We start from the raw sequence: 27,491 nt of genomic DNA on the forward strand, positions 1-27,491 counted from the left end.
ATTACCTTAGTCTTCTGCATATTGATTTTCAAGCCTACCTTTCTACTTTTCCTGTCTAGGTCACCAATCATTCTTTGCACTTCATCCCCCGAGTTGCTTAGCAAGGCAATGTCATCAGCAAATCGCAGATTACTGAGGTATTCTCCATCTACCCTTATCCCTAACTGCTCCCATTTCAAGTCTCTGAATACTTCCTCTAAGCAAGCTGTGAATAGTACTCGGGAGATTGTGTCTCCTTGCCTAACACCATTCTTTATGGGAATTTTGTTACTTTCTTTATACAGAACTATGGTTGCTGTGCAGCCACTATATATATCTTCCAGCACTTTCACGTACGGCTCGTCTACCCCCTGATTTCGCAATGCCTGCATCACCGCCGAGGTTTCAACTGAGTCAAATGCTTTTTCGTAATCAATGAATGCTATGTATAAGGGCTGGTTATATTCCGAGCATTTTTCTATCACCTGATTGAAGGTATGAATATGATCGATAGTAGAGTACCGTTTCCGAAACCCCGCTTGATCCCTTGCTTAATTGGAGTCTAAGGTTGTCCTGATTCAATTAGCGATTACCTTAGTAAATACCTTAAACGTAACAGACAGTAAGCTGATTGGTCTGTAATTCTTAAGGTCCTTAGAGTCCCCTTTCTTGTGAATGAGGATAATGTTTTCATTCTTCCATGGTTCCCGTACCGTCGATGTCATAAGTTACTGCGTATACAGGGCGGCCAGTTTTTCTAGCACGATATCCCCCCCGTCCTTCAGCAAATCTGTAGTTATCTGATCCTCTCCAGCTGATTTCCCCCTTTTCATAGTTTTTAGTGCTTTCTTGACCTCGTCCTTCGTCACTGGTGGAACGTCTGACTGTTTTTCCCTACTGCCAATCTCATTACGGTCCTGACTAATTTGGCTACTGTAGAGATCTGTATAGAACTCCTCGGCTACTTTGACTATCTTGCCCATATTAGTGATGACGTTGCCCGCCTTGTCCCTTATCGCATACATCTGGTTTTTGCCTATGCCCAATTTCTTCTTTACCGTTTTAAGGCTTCCCCTGTTCTTTACAGCATGCTCAATTTTCTCCATGTTATACTTCCTTATATCGGCCACCATGCGCTTATTGATTACCTTTGATATCTCGGCCAATTCGATCTGGTCCGTTTGATTGGAAGATTTCATACTCTGGTGTTTCTTAATCAAATCTTTCGTCTCCTTAGACAGCTTACCGGTATCCTCTCTAACTATCCTACCGCCTACTTCTATCGCGCCCTCAGTAATGATATCTCAGAAATTACTGTTCCTTGCCTCAAGGTTAATGTCGCCATCCTCAGTTAGAGCTGAATACCTATTCTGTAGCGAGATCCTGAACTCTTTTGCCCTCCTCCTCACCGCTAATTCTTTTACCAGCAGTACACTGCCGCATGTGAATTGTGTCAGCGGCGAGAGAAGCCCGCAATTTCGCCTAGAGGCCGTTTGCCACTGATTCCCATACCCACTGACCCGTTTGCCCATGCAGGCGTTGGCCTTCTTGGGCCCTTCCCAGTTTCCGCCTCAGGGAACAAATGGATCGCCGTCGCCATCGATTATGATACGCGGTACGCTATTACGCAAGCTATCCCGACCAGCTGCGCCACAAGCATAGCTGACTTCTTCCTAGAAAACGTGATTCTACATCATGGTGCTCCTCGTGAACTACTAACGAACCGTGGCCGCTGCTTCCTGCCGTGAGTGGCTGACTAAATTCTCTGTTCGTGCTCCGTCGCCACTATTTCACCCCCGCCTGTCACCCCCATACCAATGGCCGCACTTAACATCCAAACCCTTTCTGACATTCGCCTACAATTCATCTGTCCATTCTACCGCTGGAGACTCTCCATTTTATCTGTTATTTGTCCAGCACATGTTACAGCGCTTCGACACATTACTAACCGCGGCAGACGTCACCTCTACCTACGCCAGTGATGTCGTCGCCCGCGGTCATGATCCCAAGACTCCCAAAAATTCCGGTACAACAGTCGCCACCGTGATGTCCACTACACTGCTGGATCTCTCGTCTTGCTGCGATTCCCGTGTAATCTAGTGGGCTGTGCGAAGAGCTTTTACCCGTCACAAAGGCCCTTACCGATTTTTGCGCCCCGTGACTGATGTCACATACGAAGTTGTATTTATGCCTTCAAAATCCTCGTCCACAGCGCCATCTTCCGAAATAAGGCATATGTCCCGTCTGAAGCCATAATATGCACATCCTGTTTTACTAACGTACAACGCACCGGTACTGTGCTTTTTCTGAGGGGGGTAGTGTTACTGAGCGGTATTCGCTGGTAGTGCTGGGGATAAAAAGTGCGACAGACTCCCAGAAGAAGACTACGCAGACGAGTGCGGAGATCTGTGGCGAGATCATCCTCAGTGGTGCGGACAGCCGTCGAACAGTGAATCTTCCCCGTAACAATATATAAGAGTCAGCCGGCCCAGACCCTTGCATACACGTTTAACCTAGGTAACGCAGGCACGTTCATACATCTCGTTTAAAGCGGGCCTTAATATGTGGGCCGTTTCTACGCTATCGCGTCATATCCTTAAATGCGGACCTTATTTGTCACCTATCCCGATTTGTCGATCGTCCCGATCGATTGCTTGCAATCCAACGCATGATTGGACAAATAAACACAGGCAAAGGACTAGAAGATGAAATGCTTGCCACCAGAACGAATGCAAAATGGGATGAATGCTTGCCTCGTAGAATTAGGTTGAATGTTGACCATTTGCCGAAGTACAAGGCCCCTGGACACGCCGGACGGCTTGGGCGGGGGTGCTGTAGTCGCTCGAGTGGTCGTGCGGTCACTTCTTCGTGGGGTCGGTCGGATCGGCTTTGGGCTCTTCCTGGTCATTGTGTGTTGTGGTCAGGGCTGGGGACGGGGACCAGGGAGAGCGGCTGGTCGGGTGTGAGCAGAAAGGGCTGGGGTGGTGCTGTGCGGCAATCTCCGCGGGTTTTCGGCCGACGGCCCCGGCTTACAGATGGCGTTGATGCTCCAATGTGAAGATGGGGATAACCCGCACCTCCAACCAAATGTTGCGTGATAGAATGACAATTAATGGGGCACGGCGACACAACAGAAACAGAACGACGTAATAACATGACGCATAAATATGCTTTAATGGCCAGCTGTATTAGCGCGAGCACTCCGTCCCGCACCACTGCCCGCTTCATCGTCTTCGTAGCAATATTTAAGCTATCTTTCACCTCTTGTAACGCTAGGTCAAATGTGCAAAAATCAAATTAAAAACGAAGGTTTGAAGCACTGGTGAACATTATCGATTAATTCGAAAGGAAGACGGACTCGAATGCGTCAATTCCTTTACTTCCCGCGTTCAGCACATATGATTGCGGGACTATTTCCCTTTTCCAAGAACGAGGAACCGTTGTTTCTTGGAGGAGACTGAAGTCGTAGTTACCTCATCCCGGTGAGAATGTACATTCATCGCAGTAAGCACTGGTACCAACCTTTAGCAATTTGAAATAGTTAAATACTCTTCCGGTTGCATCTCGGAGCTCTTTCTTTGAGCTTAGGTATCGAGGACCATATCGTAGTAGCGTGAATGTCCAGAATAAAGAGAACTTAAGAAGTACTTTGCTTTGGGCTAGTTGGTTCATGGTTGAAGGGGATTATGAAGGCGGTGCGAAAGGGACGAGGACAAAGAAGGAACACCAAAATAACAGGACAGGCGCCTGTCCTGTTATTTTGGTGTTCCTTTTTTGTCCTCGTCCCTTTCGCGCCGTCTTCATAATCCACTTCAAAAGAGAGCTTAAGCAGACGTCGAAGAAACGAGCCCATGCGGGGCACCTTCTTGGAAGTGAGAAGTCACAAGTGAAAGCTGCTTTTATGAACAATTGGCACCGCTAGCTACGCTCGGTATATTATGCTTCACTACCGAATTCAGCTTTTCTTTTGAAGTGAAGAAAGGAAACAGCCCACAAGAAAAATATTTGACGCTAAAAAGCGGTTGTAATTTCAAATTAATAATGAAAAAAATGCTATGAGGCTAGGTCGAAGTAACGTGTAATGGGTCTTCCTCGTGTTTTTGAACAGAAGATAACACTTTAACCGGTGTGACCCTCATCGTCGTATTTACACCGGCAACACAACCCACCACCTGCACGCGTTAAATCATGAATGATAAACCTCTCATTGCAATATTGCGATGAATTTGCTTTGCATGTCTGGCCGTAAATTCCTGACTATAATATAATAATTCGAAGAATTCATTGAGCTGGTTTAAGCCAGACCGGAAATAAAGAAACGCATTGTCCCGCCTTTCTCTTTACGACGCTCATTAGAACTAGTCAGGTAAAAATGAGCATTCTTTTAAACGTAGATAATTTCATGTAATTTTTCTTCTGGTTTCCAGCACTCGTGATGTTAAAACACCAGAGCATATGCTTTGTTATTCTCTTGACATTCAATGCTTTCGTCAGACCTGAGGTAGGGTTCAACTTGTTGATATTTGCTTCATCAATGTTTATATACATTTCGAATAGAGGGTAATATTTTAACTGCTTATCAATATATAGTCAAACAGAAGCAGACAATTTTTTTCTTTGCCCAGAACTTCACAGCCATAATGGTACGGTTTTCTAAAAAAAATTTTCTACTAATTCTGCCATGTAATTTGTAACCCTGTTTTGAAAAACCTTCAAAATAAATATAAAATAATTAACAAGATAGAACAGGCTGAATAACTCCTTACAGGACCACACCTTTATTACATAAATTTGCTCGATATAATATTAGGTTCTGATAATAAAGCAATTCTTCCTGGTAGACTTGATTAATTTCTAAGAAAACCAGATTTTTTGGTGGGCTGCAGCCATCTGTAAGTTTCTGTTCTCTAATTCCTTCCCTATCTTCCGGCCTACAAAATAATAGTCTCGCAGAGTGTATATATATTATGCATGTGATATATCTAGGCATATTGCGTTCTGCAACTCGCGCTGCGTAGATAACAATAAAGAAATCCCGCCATATCATAGGAGGGCTTCAGAGGCAGCAATAAAACGGTGGACGGTTAATTCCGCCTTCTATTTTTGATCCCATGTCGCATGAGCATTTTCTGCCAAAGCGTCAAAAGCATATTTATTTTGTTGATAACTGGTTTGAAAACACCGATAGAATGCCCGGTAGAACGAAACCAACAGGACCGCTGATTTAAGCTTTTGTATGGCGTGTCGTTAAAAAACTTTTATTCATTATACAATACAGCAATTTATTACTAAAATGCGTATTTTGTAAAGTAAATGAATTACTGAGGTGGTAAGGAAATTTCTATCGGCCAAAAGGCCCTAAAAAGACATCGGGCCATGCGCTCGCCATGGGGTACCTACCGTAGCTCATCTTCCTTTTTACAATTACCCACGACGAAAAACGGAGCCTGCCTGATGGCTCATGGCGATAACACGCATCGGCCATAGTACGGCTCTAGGCGGTACATGCGGCTACGTCGGAGATAAGCGGATGGCTTCCTTGTTTCCACGATGTAGATGACGTATGAATTGCGCTCGAGGATGGGATAGTGCCCATGATATTTGGCCAGACGGTTGGAGGAGAGACCAAGTGCCGCTGATGGCACGTGAAGCCAGACGAGATGGTCGGGTTGGTGATGTCATAAGTGTGTATAGGGCTTAAGCGATATTTTTGGCGTCCCTGCTCTCGAGACGTGAGAGACCAAGCGATCCAATTACATTCCTCCGCCTGCTGGAAACATCAGAGACAATGACGAATTACGACGCGTCAGGCCGATAAGAAAGGATTTCTCAGGCAGAGAGGACCGGTTCGCATCAGTAGAGAAGAAACGGTGGGAAATCAGTAGCGTTCTGGGTGGTGGTGCTATAAGCATACGTAACAAAAGGTAGAAGCCAATCTCTGTCCGAATGAACAGTTGCGAATTACATAGAGAGCATGTCACCTTAGATGACGTTAAACCAGTCTGTCAAACCATTTGTAGGTGAATGGAATACCATAGTACTGTGTTGAGTGATGTTACAATTTTACAATATAAAATCCACAGCTGCTGAGACACTCAAGCGGTTGCTCAGCAGATCGCGGGGCTCACCATGGCGCAGAATAAAGTGGTACAAGATGAAAGATGCAAAATGGAATGCCGTAGATTAAGGGAGAGCAACGGGTTCGGCGTAACGAGTCAGAGGATTAGTTGTTACCATAAGGTAACGGAATTGCCGGCAGCAGTTCACGAAAGCGTCTATGTAGCTCACTGAAAATGCGCTCGGAATGCCACGAGGGGTAAGGAAGAGGCCACATTGGGCCAGCTTATGTATGAAGGCCACACTTGCGACATTGGCAGTCGTCGCATGAGCGGACCTACTTGCGAACATAGGTACATACACTACGCTAATAATAGTGGAGGCGAAGCAGTGAGTATGTTTTAACGGGGTCGGCATGAGCGTACTTAGGGACACCGTAAAATAATGGGCAGATATCGGACTTCAGATTCGCAGAGATGAAAAGCAGCCAGTTCCGACGGTCAGAGGGGTAGGTACAGTGGTACAGGAGGCCATCACGAATAGCGATATAAACAGACTGTCGGCTAGCAGCACGAAATAATGGTGCGGCCGATAAATCCGAGAGAAAGCTCTAAAGACCAGCTATCCAAGGATCCGGTTGCTGCTCGCCGGCCATGTTGTTCATTCGATACGGGGACAGCTGGCGCTGACTGGTGGTACGGAATGCGGGACAAGGCGTAGCGTCGTTATGGTTCTGGGTAGAGCGAAAGTGTACACGATTATCGTACTCTTGGAGGCGGAGGGCCCTTGTAGCTAGGAGACCTGTAGTTCATCAGATGGGGACAACTAACACACGGAATGTCCATGACAGCATCGAAAGTGTGGCCGTACACGCAAGGGGAAACTTGGTGATCGCCTAATTGATAGCTAGATGTTTCTTTTCTCTAACAGAGTAATTGGACTATGATATGGTCAAGGAATGGCTGGATAAGGCAACATTTTCTTCAAAACCCGGTTTGCGTTGTGTAACAGCGCCGAGGCCAAAGCTACTGGCATCGGTATGAATTTCGGTGAGAGCAGCTGAATCGAAGTGGCGTAAATTGCAGGTGAGGTGAGGAGACGGCATGGTTGCGACTACCGTGTCGTAGACACGTGACCAACCACTCAGGTCAAGACGAGCAGAAGGTTCTTCAGAGAAAGTTCTTCATGATAGTGGCGAAATTTCGCAAACTTCGAAAATAGCATAGACGTATAAAACTGCTGAGCTCCTTCATAGGTAAGACGCTGGAGGCGCTGCCTTGCGGCGAGGTTTTCGTCTGCAGAGCAAAGACTTCAGCTGCAGCGGAAGCAGTAGAATTAGGCAAAGTACGAATGTGGGTAGGAAGCGAGGAGGAGTCAGCACAACTATCGCAGCAGATCAAGGCGTGGTTGAGCTGTGCACGACCAAGACAATCACCTAGAGAAAAGAGCAGGGGATCAGAAACGTTTTGGAAATCTGAATTGCACTGCAGCCACGTTGCACAATGAGCTCCGCGGAGGGTAGAAGCCGGCCGTGACGAGATGCGAAGCTGTATAGCGGGGTGAAAAGTGTGGCGCCGTGAGGTGCAGAGAGCCAGGAAACTGGAGTAATGATAGATGACCATCGAGGGACCCAGATGCCAGAAACCACAGTCAGCTTGCGGAGCACAAAAAAAAAATAGTCGATGTCCGAAGGGATGTGGCACGAGAATCTTATATTGGCGCGAGCGCAGTTGTAATCTGCAATTAATATTTACAGCCGTTCTTAAGACACAAGAGACAGAAAACAAAACTTATATGAGAGATACTCAGCACTTTGGGGCTTATATATGACACGTTTCAGTAAACTACAGTTGAAAAAGCAAGAATATCGTCGGTCCTTTTCATGTGTATTCTTTCTGTTCTTTCTTACCTAAGCAGCGCCAGCAAATATGAATTCTACTGACTTTCAAGGCGCCCTAGTTTCCGCTTTATTAAGCAGTTGTGATCGCGTTCGCAAAGTGCCCCCCTAAAATGTGGTCGCATGAGCCCGACGACTGAGCGACAAATTCACACTATATAACGACTCATAGTAAACTACAAAGTGTGCAGATTACTAAAGACAGAACCCGCTGTGCATTAGCGGCATGAAGCGATAGGCGAGGTAAAGGCGTCGTCACTTTTTGTAGCATGCCGCTGTTTTCGACTCATAAGAGACTGAGCAGCACCAGTATCAAAGGCCAAGGTAGTCATACGGCCCCCAAATTCGAGCACAGTAGCAGAGACAAGACCACCCCTTACATTGGTCGACGTACTCGCAGCTCTAAATATATTGTTGCATATTGGTGTATCGTAAAGCGATGAACGATTGCCGCAGTGATGGTGAACGGCTGCGAGCAGGCGATCAATCGGCAGAGGAATCAAGGCCGGGGAAGAGGAGGGACGTGGCGTGGAGCAGGAGGCGCTAGACGTAGGGCCGTTACTAATCCTCAGGCGGCAAGATGCAGCAGCGATAGTAACGCATAATGTTCCCAGGAACGCCGCACTAATAACACAGTAATTTCTCCTGAGTGCACCAAGGGTTCGCACCAGGAGGGGTCGGCAGCAGAGGATTGAAAGCGTTGGGAAGCGGTCGAAGGTGGAACGGGATTAGAGAGAGAACTTTATGGTCGGGGGTAGTGTTACTGGGTTTTAGTGGAACAGCCAAGTGGCCGTAGCTGCTGGCTTGTGGCGACTTCTTCAGCGCGGTTTACGGCGCCTAATTGCTTATCCCAAATACGGATAAGCAAGTCGGCCCGAGGGCGCCTGACGGCATCGACGTAGGTAGGCGCGCTGCGACAGGACGTGCTGAGGAACAGATGATAGCATAGTCACCTACTTAATCACCTTGCACCGCTAGCAAGGCCGGGGTAAGGTTAGCTAGTTCGAGTGGCAAGGTTAGATGGGTTAGGGTAGCCAGGTTAGACAGGTTAGAGCGGGGTAGCGATGGCGTAGAGGTCAAACAACCGCCTCCCATCAAGAGTACCCGGGTTCCAATCTCCGTTCGGCGATTTTTTTCACCGGATTAAAAAAAATGAAAAATACATCGCGTGTGGATGGAGCTGCATGGGCAGGTTTGGGGTGCTACCTGCCGCCAGTGAACACCTGCGGCAATGCACTCCATCACCAGAACAAGAATTAGCCACAACCTCCCATGATTAGTCCTATAAACCACGGCCCTCAATCACCAGCCGCTGCGGAGCAATTGACCACAGCCTCCCTGTGACGCACTTGGGCGTGCAAAGTATTGCTGACTCTGCTGGACAGGCCGCCATAAGAAATTGACACTAAAAAGGTATCTTGATAGACCCTAGCTAGTGAGGCTAGATTACCACTTCTGTTAGAGGAACTAGAGGGTATGGAATGTGATATCAAAGGGCTTAATGAGGTCGGGTGACCGAATGAGGTATGTATTGTATTAAAGGATGGTCACGTACTGTGTTTTTGAGATTTACCGGAGACGTGGACACCTAGGAGTAGGTTTCCTTGTCAGTAATGATACAGCTGGTAATATAAAGCAGTTGTATAGCAATAATGAGATGGTGGCAGACGTCGTAGATAAGTCTAATAAGCGGTGTAAACTAAAAATTCTACAAGCCAAAGCACCTACATTTAGTCATGATGACCAGGCAGTTGAAAACTGGTACGAAGATGTAGATTCGCAACCTGGAAACGAAAGATGCAGTATACAGTACTAGAGGGCGACTTCGATGCGAAGGTAGGGAAATGCAGGCAGGAGAACAGGCAATGGGTGACTATGGCATTGGTTCTAGGAATAGGAGAGGGGCTTGTTGAGTTCGCAGAGCCCAATAACTCAAACATCATAAATACCTTCTTCAGCAAAAGGAAGAACAGGATGTGAACATGGAAAAGCCCTCACGGGGCGCCAAAAATGGAATGACTTCATACTGTGTTCTAACACCGGCATTATGCAGGATGTAGAGGTAATCGGAAAGAGTGCCCTAAAGGGGCGCCAAAATGGAATTGACTTCAGACTGCGTTCTAACAACGGCATTATGTAGGATGTAGAAGTAATCGGAAAGATGCAATGCAATGACCACATGATAGTAATGTCCCAAAGTAGTCTAGATGTCAAGAGGAAACGAAGCCGATTAGTAAGAAAGAAGTCTATCAACGAATTAGCGGAAAAAGGGAGGCAGAAGAGTTCAAGATCTGGTTACAGAATAGATATGCAGCGCTAACCGAGGTTTGACGACATTAGTCTAGAAGCAATGAGCAATTATTTCATAGATATGATTACTGAGCGCGCTTTAGAGAAGGCGGTAGGATAGTTAGGAATCATACCGATAACCTGTCTAAGGGGATGAAATATTTGATTAAGAAATGCCACATTATGAAATCTTCCAACCTAACAGACGAGATTGAACTGGCAGATATATGAAAACTCATAAAAAAGCTTAAAGTAGCCGATATAATGAAGCATAATATAGAGAAAACTGGGCATGCTATAAATAACGGGTTAAGCCTCAAAGGCGGCGAAGAAGAAATTGGGCACAGGAAAAAATGCGATGTGTGCGCTATAGGATAAGGCGGATAATGTCACCACAAATGTAAAGAAGATAATCAAAGTACTATACTAATCTGTACAGGAGTCAAAGTAGTGCGTAATATAACTAGCTTGGAAGTAGGAAAAGCAGTAATAGATTAAGACAGCTTTCAAAACATTGAAAAGGGGGAAAGCAGCTGGAGCTGATTAGGTAAAAGCTGATTTGTTGAAGGACGGGGGATGTCGGGCTAGGAAAATTGGCCACCTTCTATACGCAATGCCTGGTGTCAAAGGCGGTACCGGAAGCTTAGACGAACGCAATCAATGAAGAACGCAAAACTACAGACCAATAAGCTTACTATTTCTTACGTATAAGGTATTTGCTAAGGCAATTGCTAATATAATCAGGCCGAACTAAGTTTTCAATGAAGCAATATATCAGAAAGGTTATCGGAAATGGTACTCTAGTATCGGTCATAAACATACTATCATCCAGAGGTTAAGTAAAAAGCACAGAATATAACCAGTCCTGATAAATAGCAATCACTGATTACAAACGAAAAAGTGCTTGACTCAGTAGAAACATCGGAGCTTATGCAGTCGTTGCGAAATTAGGGTTAGACGAGCCGTATCTAAAAGTCCTGGAAGATATGTACCTATATATATATATATATATATATATATATATATATATATATATATATATATACAAGCAGATCAATTAAGGGGAAATGAGGGTGCTCGTTATAATACATGAATGAAAGAAGCCAACAGTCGGCGAGGCCAAGGAAAGCGTTGGGAATGGCACTTTTATGTCTTTTTTTATGTTTTTGCTCAGATAATCACAGAAATTAGTAATGTAATCTGTTTAAGGGAAAGGTAAATAAACACAAAGTAGAAGAAAAAACAACGTGCCGATGGTGGGATCCGAACCCACGACCTCCGAATATCGCGTCCGATGCTCTTCCAACTGAGCTACAGCGGCCGCTGTCCCCCCTGCTACTTGCTTGGGTATTTATGTTGTCTGTATACGAACCTTGAGAGTGTTCACCAGCGCCACCCTCAGCCATAGCGGCGGACGTAGAACGTCCTTTTGTTACCGCCAGCGTCACGTAGAACGTGATCAAGAGCGAGGGCGAAAGCTGTGCTAGAACCCTCTTACGCTACCTATGGCTTCAAGACTGCCAGAACCGAGACCCCCGTAAGCTACAAGCAGATCAATTAAGGGGAAATGAGGGTGCTCGTTATAATACATGAATGAAAGAAGCCAACAGTCGGCGAGGCCAAGGAAAGCGTTGGGAATGGCACTTTTATGTCTTTTTTTTATGTTTTTGCTCAGATAATCACAGAAATTAGTAATGTAATCTGTTTAAGGGAAAGGTAATTAAACACAAAGTAGAAGAAAAAACAACGTGCCGATGGTGGGATCCGAACCCACGACCTCCGAATATCGCGTCCGGTGCTCTTCCAACTGAGCTACATCGGCCGCTGTCCCCCCTGCTACTTGCTTGGGTATTTATGTTGTCTGTATACGAACCTTGAGAGTGTTCACCAGCGCCACCCTCAGCCATAGCGGCGGACGTAGAACGTCCTTTTGTTACCGCCAGCGTCACGTAGAACGTGATCAAGAGCGAGGGCGAAAGCTGTGCTAGAACCCTCTTACGCTACCTATGGCTTCAAGACTGCCAGAACCGAGACCCCCGTAAGATATTCGGAGGTCGTGGGTTCGGATCCCACCATCGGCACGTTGTTTTTTCTTTTACTTTGTGTTTAATTACCCTTCTTTCATTCATATATATATATAAATATATATATATATATATATATATATATATATATATATATATATATATATATATATATATATATATATATATATATATATCAGTGCGGTCCTTCAATAAGGACCGCACTTCCCGTGGTCCTTATTGAATCAAGATGCGATTTGTCGGAATAAGCAGAAAAGGACGAGGAAGCTGGGTCTGTCCGCTGTGGTGTGCTAATCTGCAGCGAATCTGAACATCTGTGTAAATAAACCTCGTAACAATTGCGGTGGAGTTTGCGGGCTACAGATTACCACGGAACCTCTCCTACTTCGCCGAAGCAGAATAATTGCTGGGCTACCCCCCCTACGGACGGAGATGGCGCAAGCAGATGGTTCAACGCAGGCCACGCCAGCAGCTCAACCACCGCACAGCCTTATCGGGAACCCCGGCACTTCTATGGCAAGCCCGGGGAAGACGTGGATGACTGGCTCACCCACTACAATCGAGTGAGCAAATGCAATCGCTGGATGCGAATACCAATTTGGCGAATGCGGTATTTTTTCTTGAAGAGACTGCGCTAACATGGTTTGACAATCATGAAGCATCCCTTACCACATGGGATCGCTTTATGGAAGAAATGAGAGCGGGATTTGGCGATGCCGATGGTCGAGAAAAGAGCGCGGGACAGACTCTGGCTCAACGAGCGCAAAAACGGGGGAGACCTGCACAACGTACAAAGATGAAGTCCTCAAGCTGTGCAGAATAGTTGATGCTCGGATGACTGAGGAAGACAGAGTGGGTCACCTCCTCAAAGGCATAGCGCAAGATGCGTACAACTTTATATCTGCAAGGACGATTTGAATACCACCGCTGTAACACGACACTGCCGCACGTTTGAATGTTTGAAGCGACGCCGTATCATTCTGAAGTTTGATCTGTTGCCTCATGTCACAGCTGTCGCCAGTGTGGATGTGTCTGAAACGACAAGCATGGCAGATAAAATTCGACAGATCGTCCGCGAAGAGCTTCGGAGGCATCAAGATATTGGGGCCCACGTCAAACCCGTCTACAGTGGCACCTCTTCGTCAGGCAATAGCCCATCTTCTACCTGTTATGCTCCGTCTGTTACGTCTCCTTCGGACACCCGATGCTCTGCTGCTCATCGCCCGAACATCCAGCCTCTCACCATCAATGCCTACAAGAGTGAGCACTCTCGTCCTCCTCGTCGACTACATCCAGACCACGATACGTTTAATCCAAGCGACGATGAGCCTTATTCATCGAATGAACGTGAGCCGCCAGTGTGTTATGCCTGTGGAATGTTCGGCCAAATTTCGGTTTTTTGCCGCAACTGCCGTCCGTACAAGCAGTAACGCGGACAGTGGGTGAACTCCCGTACGAGGTTTCATGCTGACAATGATGATTCATATAGAAAACCTGGCCGGAATAAGTACAGAGCAACACCTAACCGACAAAAATGCAGAATGGCGCTGAACCGAAACGAATCACCGGCCTCTGACCGTAGCATGACACCACCATCTCGGCGCCTACGACGCTCCCCTTCTCCCCGACGACAGTCGCCCCCTCCGGGAAACTAGTGAGTACGGCCGATGGAGGTGAGGTCGCAAATGATTCTAGGGCACCCATGCCTCTGCCCGTTTTAATGTTAAAGAACCGAATTGAAGTGTTTGTGGACGGTGTACGTGCTATGGCGTTGTTGGACACAGGTGCAACCATTTCGATTATAAGTCTCGCTTTTAAAAACTGCCTAGGTCGTAGATTATCTTTGCTTGGGATAGTGCGACAACGTTGTGTGGTATTGGTGGCGAACCTCTTAACCCACTTGGAGTCTGTTCCTATAATCTTGTTATCGCCAGCCACACATTCCGAACTGAATTCGCTGCACTTGCTCGATCAACGCATGACGTAATTCTTGGACTCGATTTCCTGGAACAATGTGGGGCCAGTCCCGACTTTCGCAACGGAGACATTTCTGTGAGCACTCGAATTGAATCTGCTTTGCGTGAAAATTCGCGCACCAATTCTAGCACGCTTTCAGTTTCGGACGACATAGTCATTCCTGCAATGTCAGCACAGTTTACACAAGTTGTTAGTTCAAGCTGTGCCAGTGATGCGTTCGATGCTGTGGTTGAACCACTCACCCGCAACTGCGCGAGAACAATATTCTGATTCCCCGCTGCACCATCTCAGTCATGAATTGCCATTCTTTGTGGGCGACTAACTGCTCTAACGAACCTGTTGTATTACCACGTGGTCTAAAACTTGCCAACTTTGACGAAGACACTTTTGAATCAGTGGTCGTGCTCAGCACAGACAATTCCCAGCCTACCGCATGCTTAGAAATAGATGAGACAAAATTTCTTGCCATGATTAACAAAGCCCTGCCAACAAGTCACCATCACTGTTTAGTGGAAGTTCTGGTGAAACATACTGCGGCTTCCAATTTCTCTCGATACTCGCCACCACGGATTCCCATTGCCCGTACTCAGCACCGAATCAATACTGGGACTGCTGATCCAATCCGTCCGAAGCCTTATCGCGTATCCCCATAAGAGCGCCAAGCAATCGAAGAACAAGTTCGTGATATGCTGCATTTGGGCATCGTTCAAGAATCGTCTAGTCCGCGGGCTGCCCCTGTGATTCTAGCCAAATAGAAAGATGGCACATGGCGATTTTGTGTTGGTTATCGACGGCTGAATACTGTTACCAAGAAGGACGTGTATCCCCTGCCCCGTATTCATGACGCCATTGATTGCTTACATTCCGCCTCCTATTTTTCCTCAGTCGACCTGCGATCAGGCTATTGGCAGATCCCCATGCACCCGGAAGATAAAGAAAAGTCGGCATTCATCACCACAGACGGGCTGTATGAATTTAATGCCATGCCGTTTAGATTATATAACACTCCAGCCACGTTCGAAAGTTTCATGCATACAGTTTTGCGCGGACTGAAGTGGCACATTTGTATGTGTTATTTGGACGATGTAGTGATATTCGGGACTACTTTTCGTGAACCCAACAGTCGATTAGAGATTGTCTTGGAGTGTATTGAGAAAGCGGGTCTGGTAGTCAATTCCAAGAAATGTCGTTTTGAAGAACCGCCAGACTGTGGTACTTGGACATCTCATAAACAAGGATGAAATCTGGCCTGATGCGAAAAAGATCGAAGCTGTCACTTGTTTTAAACCACCGAATCGTTAAAACAGCTGAGGAGTTTTTTGGGGCTTTGCTGCTATTTTCGGCGTTTTGTTCCGAAGTTTGCTGACCTAGCACATCCCCTTACTTGTATTCTGCAAAAAGATGTGCCTTTCAAGTGGACTGCTGATTGTGACTCCGCCTTTCGTCAGGTAAATTTATTTTGACATCAGGACCAGTACTACGCTACTTCTCTCCATCCGCTCCAACAGAACTTAACACTGACGCCAGCGCAGTTGCAGTTGGTGCTGTGCTCATACAGCGCCACAATGGCGATGAATATGTCGTTGCATATTCAAGTCGTTCTTTGAGCAAGGCTGAGCGTAATTACACAGTAACTGAACAGGCAGGCTTAGCTTTTGTATTCGGTGTGCAACGATTTAGGTCATATCTTTATGGATGTGCATTTAAAATTGTGACGGACCATCATTCCTAATGTTGGCTTGCAAACCTTCGTGACCCCTGTGGACGCCCTGCGCGGTGTGCTTTGCGCCTCCAAGAATTCAATTTTACTGTGTCTTTTAAGAGTAGTAGTAAGCACGGTGATGCTGACTGCCTGCCACGGTTGCCATTTGAAACTACTTGTGATTGCGACAATAAGTTCTTGGATGAAAATATAGCTGCTATCTCTACAAGTTTCCCCGATATGGTGAATTCAAGATTGCGCAGAGAACGACAATTATTTGGTACCGTTTTTTGATGCAGCAAGTTTCCTGAACCCTACCACCTCATTCTGCATTCGTGACGGTGTACCATACAGAAAGAACTACTCGTCAGTAGGTGCGCGGCTGCTTCTGGTAGTTCCTACAAGTCTTAGGTGTCAGGTTCTTCGGGTAATGCACGACGATGCCGCAGCTGGACACTTAGGTTTCGCGAGGACATTGCACAGGACTAAGGAAAGTTTTTATTGGCCGAAGATGCGTCAAACTACTCAACGTTATGTGGCCAGCTGCCTCGAGTGCCAGCGTTTCAAGCACCCAACCTGCTTACCGCCGGGTCATCTTCAGCCTATAACGCCACCACGAACTCCATTCTAACAGGCGGGAATTGACCTTCTAGGACCGTTGCCCCGTTCTTCCAACGACAACCACTGGGTCATAGTGTGCTTAGACTACCTTCGCGGTACTGTGAAACTGCTGCTATACCATCAGCCACTGCTTCTGATATCTCGGCGTTCCTCCTACGGACCATCATTCTACGACATGCGCCTCCTCGTGTGTTAATAAGCGATCGTGGCCGACAGTTTACGGCAAAAGTTGTAGAAGAACTTCTTCGCCTCTGCTCATCCCATTTTCGCAATTCAACTCCATACCACCCATAAGCAAACGACATTACCGAACGCACCAATCGGACGCTTAGCAATATGCTCGCAATGTATGTCGACTCCCGCCACAAAAACGGATTAATTCCTTTCGTTTATAACATACGCATTCAACACTGCTGAGCACGAAACGACAGGCTGCAGTCCGTTTTTTCTTATTTATGCACGACCTCCACGAAGCACTTTGGACACGTTTCTGCCTTTCTCCCTCCCTGCTGAAACTTCACTCGCGCATACTCTCTCTTTGGCTGAAGAAGCTCGTCGACTCACTAGACTTCGCACTCTAGCCTCCCAGGAACGCTACAAGCAACGCTACGACAAGCGTCATCAATATGTTAATCATACCCCTGGTGACTTGGTGTTGCTTCGGACGCCGTTGCGGAAGCACGGCTTGTCCCAGAAACTGTTGCACCACTACACTGGCCCTTTCGTTGTACTGGAACGCCTCAGCGCAGTAAACTTTGTAGTCTCTCGCCTGACCACCCAAGGGCGTCGTTCTCGGAAGACTCAAGTAGCCCACGTGGCCCGCATGAAGCCCTTCTATCAACGTGACGAACCTTGACTCACCCGGCGGGCATCGTCTGTGAAGGGGGCAGTGTCACACACTTCCCGCGGTCCTTATTGAAGGAAGATGAGGTTTGGTGGCATAAGCAGCAGAGGACGAGGAAGCTGGGTCTGTCTGCTGTGGTGTGCTAATCTCCAGCGCATCCTAACATCTGTATAAATAAGCCTCGTAGCAATATATATATATATATATATATATATATATATATATATATATATATATATATATATATATATATATATATATATTGTAACAGTGCAGAAGAAGAAGCTTAAAACACAAGTGAAGGAGAAAGACGTTGGAAAAAGACTCTTGTGCCGGACGCGCTGTCTTTGACCAGCTGAGCTCCCTGCCCTACCGTCTTGTTCAGCGCTCCGACATCTTACCTCCGTGGTAACACATTGGTGGTCAGGGGCTTGGTACGGCTACCCTCAAGACGCATCCTCAACTGCTGCAGCTTCGTCGGAGCCGTCGCCTCGCTGGTCTCCTACTCTTTTCAACAAGAATGCAGCAGATTACCGAGCAGCTACGAACATCAACACAGGACCCTCTACCCCATCTCGCGATGTGCCGCCGACCATCACGACTGCGAGGCTACAGTTTAGCGAGCCTCGTTCCTTTGCCGGTCAAGCAGGGGAAGATGTTGATGACTTGCTCACTCATTATGAACGTGTGAGCCGCTATAACCGCTGGGATTCGGTGGCTAAACTAGCAAATGTTGTCCTTTTCTTGACGCAATCCGCCTTGATGTGGTATGAGAACCACGAGGACTCCCTGACAACTTGAGAAAGTTTTGTCGAAGCAATCAAGGAACGTTTCGGTGACCTAGCTGCACAGAAGAAGCAAGCCGAGCCGACACTTGCTCAGTGGACCCAGGCAGCAGGAGAAACTTGCACCACCTACATCGAGGCCATACTCAAGTTGTGCAAGACCGTCGACAGCAGGATGACTGAAGACGATAAAGTACGTCATCTGCACAAGCGCATTGCGGAAAACGTCTACCACTTCCTCATTGCCAAGGAAAACTTGAGTTCGGTCTCTGACTTTATTCGACCCTGCCGAACATTCGAGCTTAAGGACTCGCCACATTACGCCGAAATTTGGACAGCTCGCAAATGTCACTACAGTGGCTAGTATTGAAGAATCGCCATATGGTCTCCTGTGCGCCATCCGTGAAATCGTTCGAGATGAGATGTCACAACGTGAGCAGCTTGCACGGCCCAATGGCATCGGAGCTTACGTATATGCTCTTCCAACATAGTGGGATGCGTGCCCGCCGATGTGCGCGAATGTCGCCAACTTCGCCTACCGCGAAGACCTATACACTCCGCGACCAAGACCCGAAGAGAGTTACCAACAATTCTCTTGCCATCAGCGTAGAGATCCTCGCCCTTACTCCAGTCGTACATCGTGCCGATCGCCGTACAACAACATCGTTCCGGTATCACCATCTAGATATTCGTCGAGGCCTACCATGCTGGAACCAGCTGACAAGCCACTTTTTCACCGACCTCTTCCGGTGTGCTACCGGTGTGGTGTCGTGGGCCACATTTCCCGCTACCCCAATCGGCGCGTATCGTTCAGGAATCCCCCGACGGCATCGGACCGACGTCAGCCCTACATCGACAGCTATTGGCCACAGCATCCCTCCCGGAGGGGCCGTTTTCAAAACGAAGGCCTCCGCAGCCATTCGCCAGCGTATGACTGTAGTGTGACACCACCTCTGTCATTTCGTGTGCGCCGCTCGCCGTCTCCACGGCACCGATCTCCGCTACCAATGACAGAAAACTAGCCAGCGCGGCCAATGGAGGTGAGGTCGCAGGACAATGTGCTCTGCTACCTATTATTCCTCCGTCTGTGTGCATGTTAAAGAGCAAGGTCAATGTGCTTGCTGATCGTTTGCCAACGATGGCTTTGGTAGACACTGGTGCTACAGTTTCAGTAATAAGTTTAGATTTTAAGAACCTTTTCAAGAGCAAAGTTATGTTTGAGACAAAACTGCTAATTTTTATGGAGTAAGTGGAGAGTTATTGTATGCGGTTGGGGTATGCAGCGTTAAAGTTTATTTGGGGGCGCAGTATTTCCGGCAGAATTTGCAGTACTACCCCGATCTACACAAGATGCAGTCTTGGGAATTGACTTCCTGCGTATGTGCGGCTCTACAGCTGATTTTCGATTGGGAGAGCTAAGTGTTAGTGGTTGCCTTCCTCGCGAACGTTTAGAAGAGACGTCAAATTATGAAGACATTTTGTATGTGTGTGATGAAGTCCTCGTACAGCCACATTCTGCAGTGTGCGTCCAGGTGTCCTGCTCCCGTGCTCTTAACGATCTGTTGCGAGGTTACTGCTGCACCACTTAATTTACAGTACGTAAAGAAAAATGTGTTAGTGCCGCATTGTTGCGTTTGCGTGATAGAGGGCCGTACCGGACTGTGGACTATAAATTGCTCACCGGAACCAGTTATTTTTCCAGCGGGCTCATAACTAGCTTCATGTAGCGCAACTCTCCGAATTGTGTAGCTGTCGTTACTCCCTCACTAGAGGACACCGCTACTAACTCACCTGCTGACAAAAAGCTTCTTCCGATGATAAGTGCATCGTTGAACACCTCACAACAACAGATATTGAAGACCCTCTTGTGCCAGCACCTACCCGTCTTTGATTTCGCTCAGTCCGACCGCTCGCAACGATTTCTCCTGTCGGGCGCACGCCACAGGATTGACACACGATCTGCCCTTCCGATCCGTCAAAAGCCGTACCATGCGTCACCATCAGAGCGCAAAATCATCACCGAGCAAGTCCAAGACATGTTGAACAGGGGCGTAATACAGCAATCCTCCAGTCCTTGGGCTGCTCCCGTGATATTGGTAAAGAAAAAAGACGGAGCATGGAGGTTCTGCATCGAATATTGTCGCCTGAACTCTATCACTAAAAAGGATGTGTATCCTCTCCCGCGCATCGACGATGCCATAAATTGCCTTTTCTCCGCGTCTTATTTCTCTTCAGTTGATTTGCGATCGGGGTATTGCAGATTGCGATGGACCCTGCTGACAAGGAAAAGGCTGCATTTGTTACGCCGGACGGCCTATTTGAATTTCGCGTGATGCCCTGCGCCCTATGTAATGTTCCGGCCACAGTTCAAAGATTTATGTGCACAATACTTCGTGGCCTCAAGTGGCAAATCTGTATGTGCTATTTAGACGGTGTTATTTTTGGTCACACTTTTACTCAATATAACACGTGACTCGCTATTGTTTTAGATTGCCTGCAGAAGACTGGCCTTGTCCTAAATTGTAAAAAGTGCCGTTTTGGCGAGCGTCAATTGCTGGTACTCAGGCATATCGTCGACCGCGATGGATTTAGGCCAGATCCACAGACGACTGCACCAGTTGCAGCATTCCAACGACCCCAGACTCAAATGGATCACCGCTGTTTTCTGAGGCTATGTTCTTACTTTCGATGATTCATCCCAAGATTTGCTGACGTCGCCCACCCTCTGACATACCTTCAACAAGAGGACGTCCGTTTCCACTGGATCTAAGACTGTAACGCGTCTTTCCTCCAACTAAAGGTTCTGCTTACGTCAAAACCCATACTGCGGCACTTCAACCCCTCCGATCCGACTGAAGTCCACACTGATTCAAGTGGCATTGGTGTTGGCGCTGTGCTTGTGCAACGCTCGCAAACCGGCGAGCATGGAATTGCGTATGCGAGCCGTTCCCTCAGCAAACCTGAGCGTAACTACACTGTTACGGAGCAGGAGTTTCTCGCTGTAGTTTTCGCTGTTCAGCGGTTTCGGTGCTACCTATATGGACGCCGTTTCACGGTTGTGACAAACCATCATGCCCTGTATTGGCTCGTTAACCTTCGTGATCCATCTGGTCGTCTGGCACGCTGGGTCCTTCATATGCAGGAGTACGACTGCATTGTTTCGTAGAAGAGTGGCCGCTAACACGCCGATGCAGACTGTCTTTCACTTCTTTCTCTTCCTGCGACCGAATGTGACTTTGCTGATTTCGATCATCACATCGCCTCCATCGTGTCCGAGTTTCCCGCCGCCTCGGCTATGCGGACTGCGCAAGAGACCGACATAAGCCTCGAGCCACTGCTTGCGGAGGCATGGGATTCCACTGCTTCCAGCCCATTTTGTCTCTGTGATGGCCTTTTGTACAAAAAGGCCTTTGTCAAGCACCGGTGGTTCCCGAGAGCTACCACTCGTGCATCCTGCGTGCCATGCAGGACGACCCCACTTCCGGTCACGCCGGCTCTGCACGAACGCTCCATCGTGCCCGCGACCGGTTTTATTCGCCAAAAATGAGCCAGACGACTGAGCGATATGTGGCGAGCTGCACTGAGTGCCAACGACACAAACGTCCTACGTCTACGCCACAGGGCCTGCTGCATCCTGTGACTCCACTACGTGGTGCATTTGAGAAAATCTGAATCGACCTTATGGGTCCCTTCCCGAAGTCATCCGACGGAAATCGTCGGATCGTGGTTTGTGCCGACTATCTCACTCGCTACTGCGAAACGGCAGCGCTTCCTTCAGCCACCGCTCACCACGTGATTCTGTTCTTGCTCCCTTCTGAGATCCTCCGCCATGGACCTCCGCGAGTGATCATCAGGGATCGAGAACGCCAGTTTATGGCAGATGTGGAAGAGCTTTTTCGTTTGTGTGCGTAACATTTTTGTCATTCCAATCATATAAGCCTCAAAGACGGAACGCACAAACCGCAGACTCACAAACATGCTATCCATGTAGATCGCATCTGACCACAAGAATTGGGATACTATACTGCCGTTTATAATGTTTGCATTCAACACGGCAATAAATGAGACGACCGGCTACAGCCCGTTCTACCTTCTATATGCCCGTCCTTTTCGGTATTGTCTAGACACCATTCTTCCTTACTCCGTGCATGAAGAACCGCGCAACGCGGAAACTGTCGAGCCGAAGAAGAAGTGGGGCTTTGACGATCTCTCCGAAAGCGTGCTTTAGCCCAGAAAATGTTGGCGCATTACGCTGGTCCTTACATTGTGCTTGAGCGCGTCAGTGAAGTGAACTACCAAATAGCACGCATGACAGCCAGTATTCGTCGCTCATTCAGGACCGAAGTTCCCCATGTCGCCAGGATGAAGCCATTTCACTCTCGTGGAAACGATTCGCTACCTCGCCCTGGGGGCTTCGTCTGCCCAGGGGGAATATGTAACAGTACAGAAGACGATGAAGCCTATACAAAAGTGAAGGAAAAAGACGTTGGAAAACGACTCTCGTGCCAAACGCGCTGCCGTTGACCAGCTGAGCTCCCTGCCCTACCGTCTTGTTGAGCGCTCCAACAACTTACCCACTTCGTAACAATATATTTACATATATATGCTCTGTTGTGTGGGACCCTTATACTAAAGAAAACATTAAAACACTCGAAAATATTCAAAGAAAGTCAGTGCGATTTATTTATAATTCTTACACCTGGCAGACGTCCCCTACCATGCTACTTGAGAAAGCAAATTTGGATTCTTTGCAGCTCAGGAGATACCGCGAGAGGCTTAAATATATGTTCATGATTGTTCACAACAAATTAGGAATTAGCAGCAGCAAGTACATTGAGCTCGTCCCAGGTCGTTCGACACGATCCTACCATTCTTTAAAAGTGAAGGAATACTCATGCCGCACTGAAACATACAAGAATTCTTTCTTCCCCCGTACTGTGCGGGAATGGAATGTCCTCAAAGCGAATATTGTAGAGGCTTCTACTGTGGAGTCATTTACGGAGTCGCTTAGGAATTCGTAACAATTTTTCAGCATTCAACATTTTCATTTTTTTCCCCAGTGCTCATTTTGACGCCAGGCGTCGTCTAATATTGTATAATGTTGTTTCTTTCGGTATTGTGTGCTGAGTTGCGTGTACCTCAGGGAGGTTTTCTTTTTGTCAAAGTGTATTTTACACCCACTCCTGCTTAAGGCTTTGCAATAAAGCCAGCAGTCTTCTGTAAATAAATAAATAAAAAAATATATAAATATGCTTGCGAAAAAGACGCTGTTGGCTGCAGAAGAAATCGAACTGTCGACGAAGAATAAATGAAGCGTTAATGATCTTCGCCATATATATATATATATATATATATATATATATATATATATATATATATATATATACACATATATATTGTAAAGAGGAAGTTCCAATCAGGCGGACAGATCGCCGAGAAAGAGGAACTGCCTTTTGCGGACAAGCTGTCTACAAGCTGAGCCACCCCCGCTCCGGTCTTACTCGCTACCAGTGCCCACTACCAGTGCCTGGATCCTCGCTTATCACTTGGTGGGGGTCGCGGGATTTCTGTTCTATTTTCTCGCCCTGGAGCTCCGCAGCCGCCGAATTCCGACCGCAATGACTGACTCCAGTACCAACACCACCGGCCCCGCTACCTCGGCTTCTTCGGCCTCTTCAATTCCATGCTCCGGGGTGCTTCGACAGCGGGACCCGCCGTTCTTCAGCGGTACCGAGGATTAGGACGTGGAGGATTGGCTTTCGTCGTATGAGCGTGTAAGCACCCACAATAAGTGGGATAACGTCTTGAAACTTAGCAACGTTATCTTCTACTTTAAACAAGTGGCAAAGTTGTGGTTCACCCATCACGAGACTGACATTCCAACTTGGGCCTCGTTTAAATCTCGCTTCGTGGATGTCTTCGGTCGCCCTGCGGTCCGCAAGCTTCGCGCCGAACACCGTTCGCGCGAGCGGGTGCAGCAGACAGGAGAAACCTTCACTAGCTACATCGAAGAGGTTTTAGATTTGTGCCATCGTGTAAACGCATCGATGACTAAGCCGAGAAGATTCGCCACATTATGATGGGCATCCACGAAGTCGTATTCAACATTCTGATGGCAAAAGAGCCCCGTACTGTAATTGAGGTTGTCACAATGTGTCAAAGCTACGACGACTTTCGTCGGCAACGCATCGTCCCTCGACAACCTGAAGCCACGATCGCGGCTATGTCTGACGCCCCTGTCAGCTCCACACTAATTCAACAAATCAAAGATTTCGTACGGGCAGAAGTTGCACGGCAATTATCGCTAATTCCGAACGTTCCGCATTCCAGTTCACACCTGGCTCCGACCATACGCCAGGTTATTCAGGAACAAGTTGCCGACGCACTTCCGCCCCCTCGACAACCAAGTCTTCATGCCGCTCCTCTGACAGCTCCGCTCATTCATGCCGACGCTGTCCCGACGCCCGTACACACTCCACTGTCGTATGCTGAGTTTGCCGCAAGACCACCACCTCCTACGCCTTTTCCATCGTACGGTTCAGCGGGCATTTTTCACCCAGAGCCGTGCGCCACCTGTTCTACGCCCTTGGCGCACATCTGACAACCGGCCCATTTGCTTTTCATGTGGTCTCCCTGGCCATGTGGCACGCCTGTGCCGCCGTCACCCGGCCCCGTACGCTTCCGATCAGAGCCCGGTCAACTACGCGCAACCGACGTCCCATCTCCGTGCGTCGCCTCAGACCTCGTCCAACTTTGACCACTTCTCGAAACAACCGGTCAACCTCTCCGCGCCGTCGCTCTCCGTCGCCGATGCGTCGCCGTTCTACCTCGCTAATGCCGGAAAACCACTAGACGCAGTTCCGCAGGCAAGAACTGCGCTTCCGTCGACCAGTGAAAGTCCTGCTTCGCCACCAAAGAATTTAATTGAACTTACCATTGAAAATATTTGTAGTCTTGCGCTTGTAGATACTGGTGCTGCTGTGTCGGTTATTGACGTTAGACTGTGCCGCTTGTTACGAAAAGTCGTTCTGCCATATTCTGGGGTTTCATTGTACACCGCCACTGCTCAGCACATCGAACCGATCGCTACCAGCACGGCTCGAGCCACCATTCAGAACGTTCTCTATGTCATCAGTTTTGTCGTTCTCTGTGACTGCTCTCATGACATTATTTTAGGATGGGACTTCTTGTGTCGCAATCGCGCCGTAATTCATTGCTCTCGTGCCGAAGTAGAGTTTTTTCCGCTGTGCACCGCACCGACTGCCGCTAACGTTCTTGGAGAAGCCAAATGGCACGTTGCGAATGCTACTGATATCCCGCCTCCATATGCTGCGATTGTGCCTATAATCTGTCCCTCTCTTCACCCCATCTTCCCTCTTCATCTCGCGATGCTGTCTTTCCCTGCCCTGCGTCGTTCTTAGTGTACGAAGCGGACGCACCGAAATAGCAATTACTAACCATTCGTTCTATCCACTCACGCTGCAACGTGGCGAGTGCGTTGGGCATGCTGAGCCTGTTCGATCGGAAAATTTTGTGACCGTCCCACCGGTTTTCTCCACCTGTGCCGACACAATTTCCCACAACGTCAGTGCCCTTAGCCCACCTCGTTCTTCGTCTCCTTCATCGCCTCTGGCTACCTTCGACAAAGCCATCGACAGTGCTCTCGCTCCAGATCAACGCGCCAAGCTCCTCGACTTGCTGAACTGATTCCGAACTTCCTTTGACATCCAGCAGCTATCCTTGAGTCGTACATCAACTGTTTCGCACCACAACTATACTGGTACGCACGCCCCATTACGCCAACGCCCTTATCGTGTATCAGCCTTAGAGCGCCGCATTATTCATGAGCAAGTCGACGAGATGCTCAGTAGTGGTGTAATTCAGCCTTCCAGTAGCCCTTGGGCGTCCGCGGTCGTTTTAGTCAAGAAGAAAGACGGGTATATTTGGTTCTGTGCGGACTACCGACGCCTTAATGCGATCACACGAAAGGACGTCTATCCGCTACCACGCATAGACGACGCGCTGGACACTTTGCATGGAGCGGAATTTTTCTCTTCAATCGATTTACGTTCTGGCTACTGGCAAGTTCCGATGGCTGAAGACGATCGCCCCAAGACAGCTTTTGTCACCCCCGACGGGCTCTATGAGTTTAACGTCATGCCATTTGGCCTGTGTAATGCGCCCGCCACATTTGAACGCATGATGGACAATATTCTCCGCGGTTTGAAGTGGCACACATGTCTGTACTTGGATGATATTGTTGTATTTTCATCAGACTTCGCGACCCACCTCACTCGCCTTGAAACTGTCTTGCAATGCCTTAGCAACGCCGGTCTGCAGCTCAGTCTGAAAAAGTGCCATTTCACCGCTCGCCAACTCACTATTTTAGGGCATTTTGTGTCCAAAGATGGCATCTTTCCAGATCCATCTAAACTTCGCGCTGTCGCTGAGTTCCCGAAGCCAACATCAATCAAGCAATTACGCAGCTTTATAGGCTTATGCTCCTATTTCAGGCGTTTCGTTCGGAACTTTGCGACCATCATTGCCCCTCTGACGCGACTTCTCAGCGCTCACAAAAATCTTTTTGCCTGGTCGCCGGCTTGCGATGCTGCTTTTACGAAATAGCACACGATACTTACCTCACCCCCCCGTATTTCACCATTTTGACCCGGCTGCTCCTACTGAAGTGCACGCCGATGCCAGCGACACCGGCCTCGGCGCTGTTCTTGCCTAACGAAAACCCTGTGTTGATGAATACGTTGTGGCGTACGCAAGTCGAACTTTTACCAAGGCCGAAACCAATTACTCGGTGACAGAAAAGGAATGCTTGGCCATTGTTTGGGCGCTTCAGAAATTTCAGCCATACTTGTATGGGCGCCCATTCGATGTTGTTACAGACCACCACGCTTTGTGTTGGTTGTCTTCACTAAAAGACCCCACCGACCGTCTCGCCCGCTGGTCGCTTAGACTGCAAGAGTATGCTATCCGAGTTGTCCATCGTACAGGGCGCAAGCATTCCGACGTATACGCTTTATCTCGCTCGCCGGTGCCGCCTGATGCTCCGTTGTGACCTGCCTCCAGCATCGTTCTGTCTTCCCTGTCCATCGACGACATGCCATCAGAACAGCGCAAGGATCCGTGGCTAACATCACTAATCGATCTTCTTACGAACTCGTCACTTTCACCGGCTCCTCGTGCCCTTCGTCGTCAAGCGCAGCATTTCGCCCTTCGTGACCGTCTCCTCTATCGACGCAGGTATATGCCAGATGGCCGTAAGTGGCTGCTCGTCGTACCT

The 27,491-nt window shown here is 47.9% G+C and overlaps 1 long non-coding RNA gene across 1 annotated transcript in view; it reads left to right on the top strand.

The window, feature by feature from the left end:
- Window positions 1-27,491, top strand: part of LOC146174253 (uncharacterized) — a 64,018-nt gene that overhangs the window by 13,309 nt on the left and 23,218 nt on the right. The window contains exon 2 of the long non-coding RNA XR_014702249.1: window positions 4,407-4,480. This is a non-coding gene — a long non-coding RNA (uncharacterized LOC146174253). The remainder of the gene's footprint in view (window positions 1-4,406; window positions 4,481-27,491) is intronic.

Source organism: Amblyomma maculatum, chromosome 11, assembly GCF_055883805.1.
Source record: "Amblyomma maculatum isolate TAMU_Amacu chromosome 11, ASM5588380v1, whole genome shotgun sequence".
Classification (NCBI taxonomy): domain Eukaryota; kingdom Metazoa; phylum Arthropoda; class Arachnida; order Ixodida; family Ixodidae; genus Amblyomma; species Amblyomma maculatum.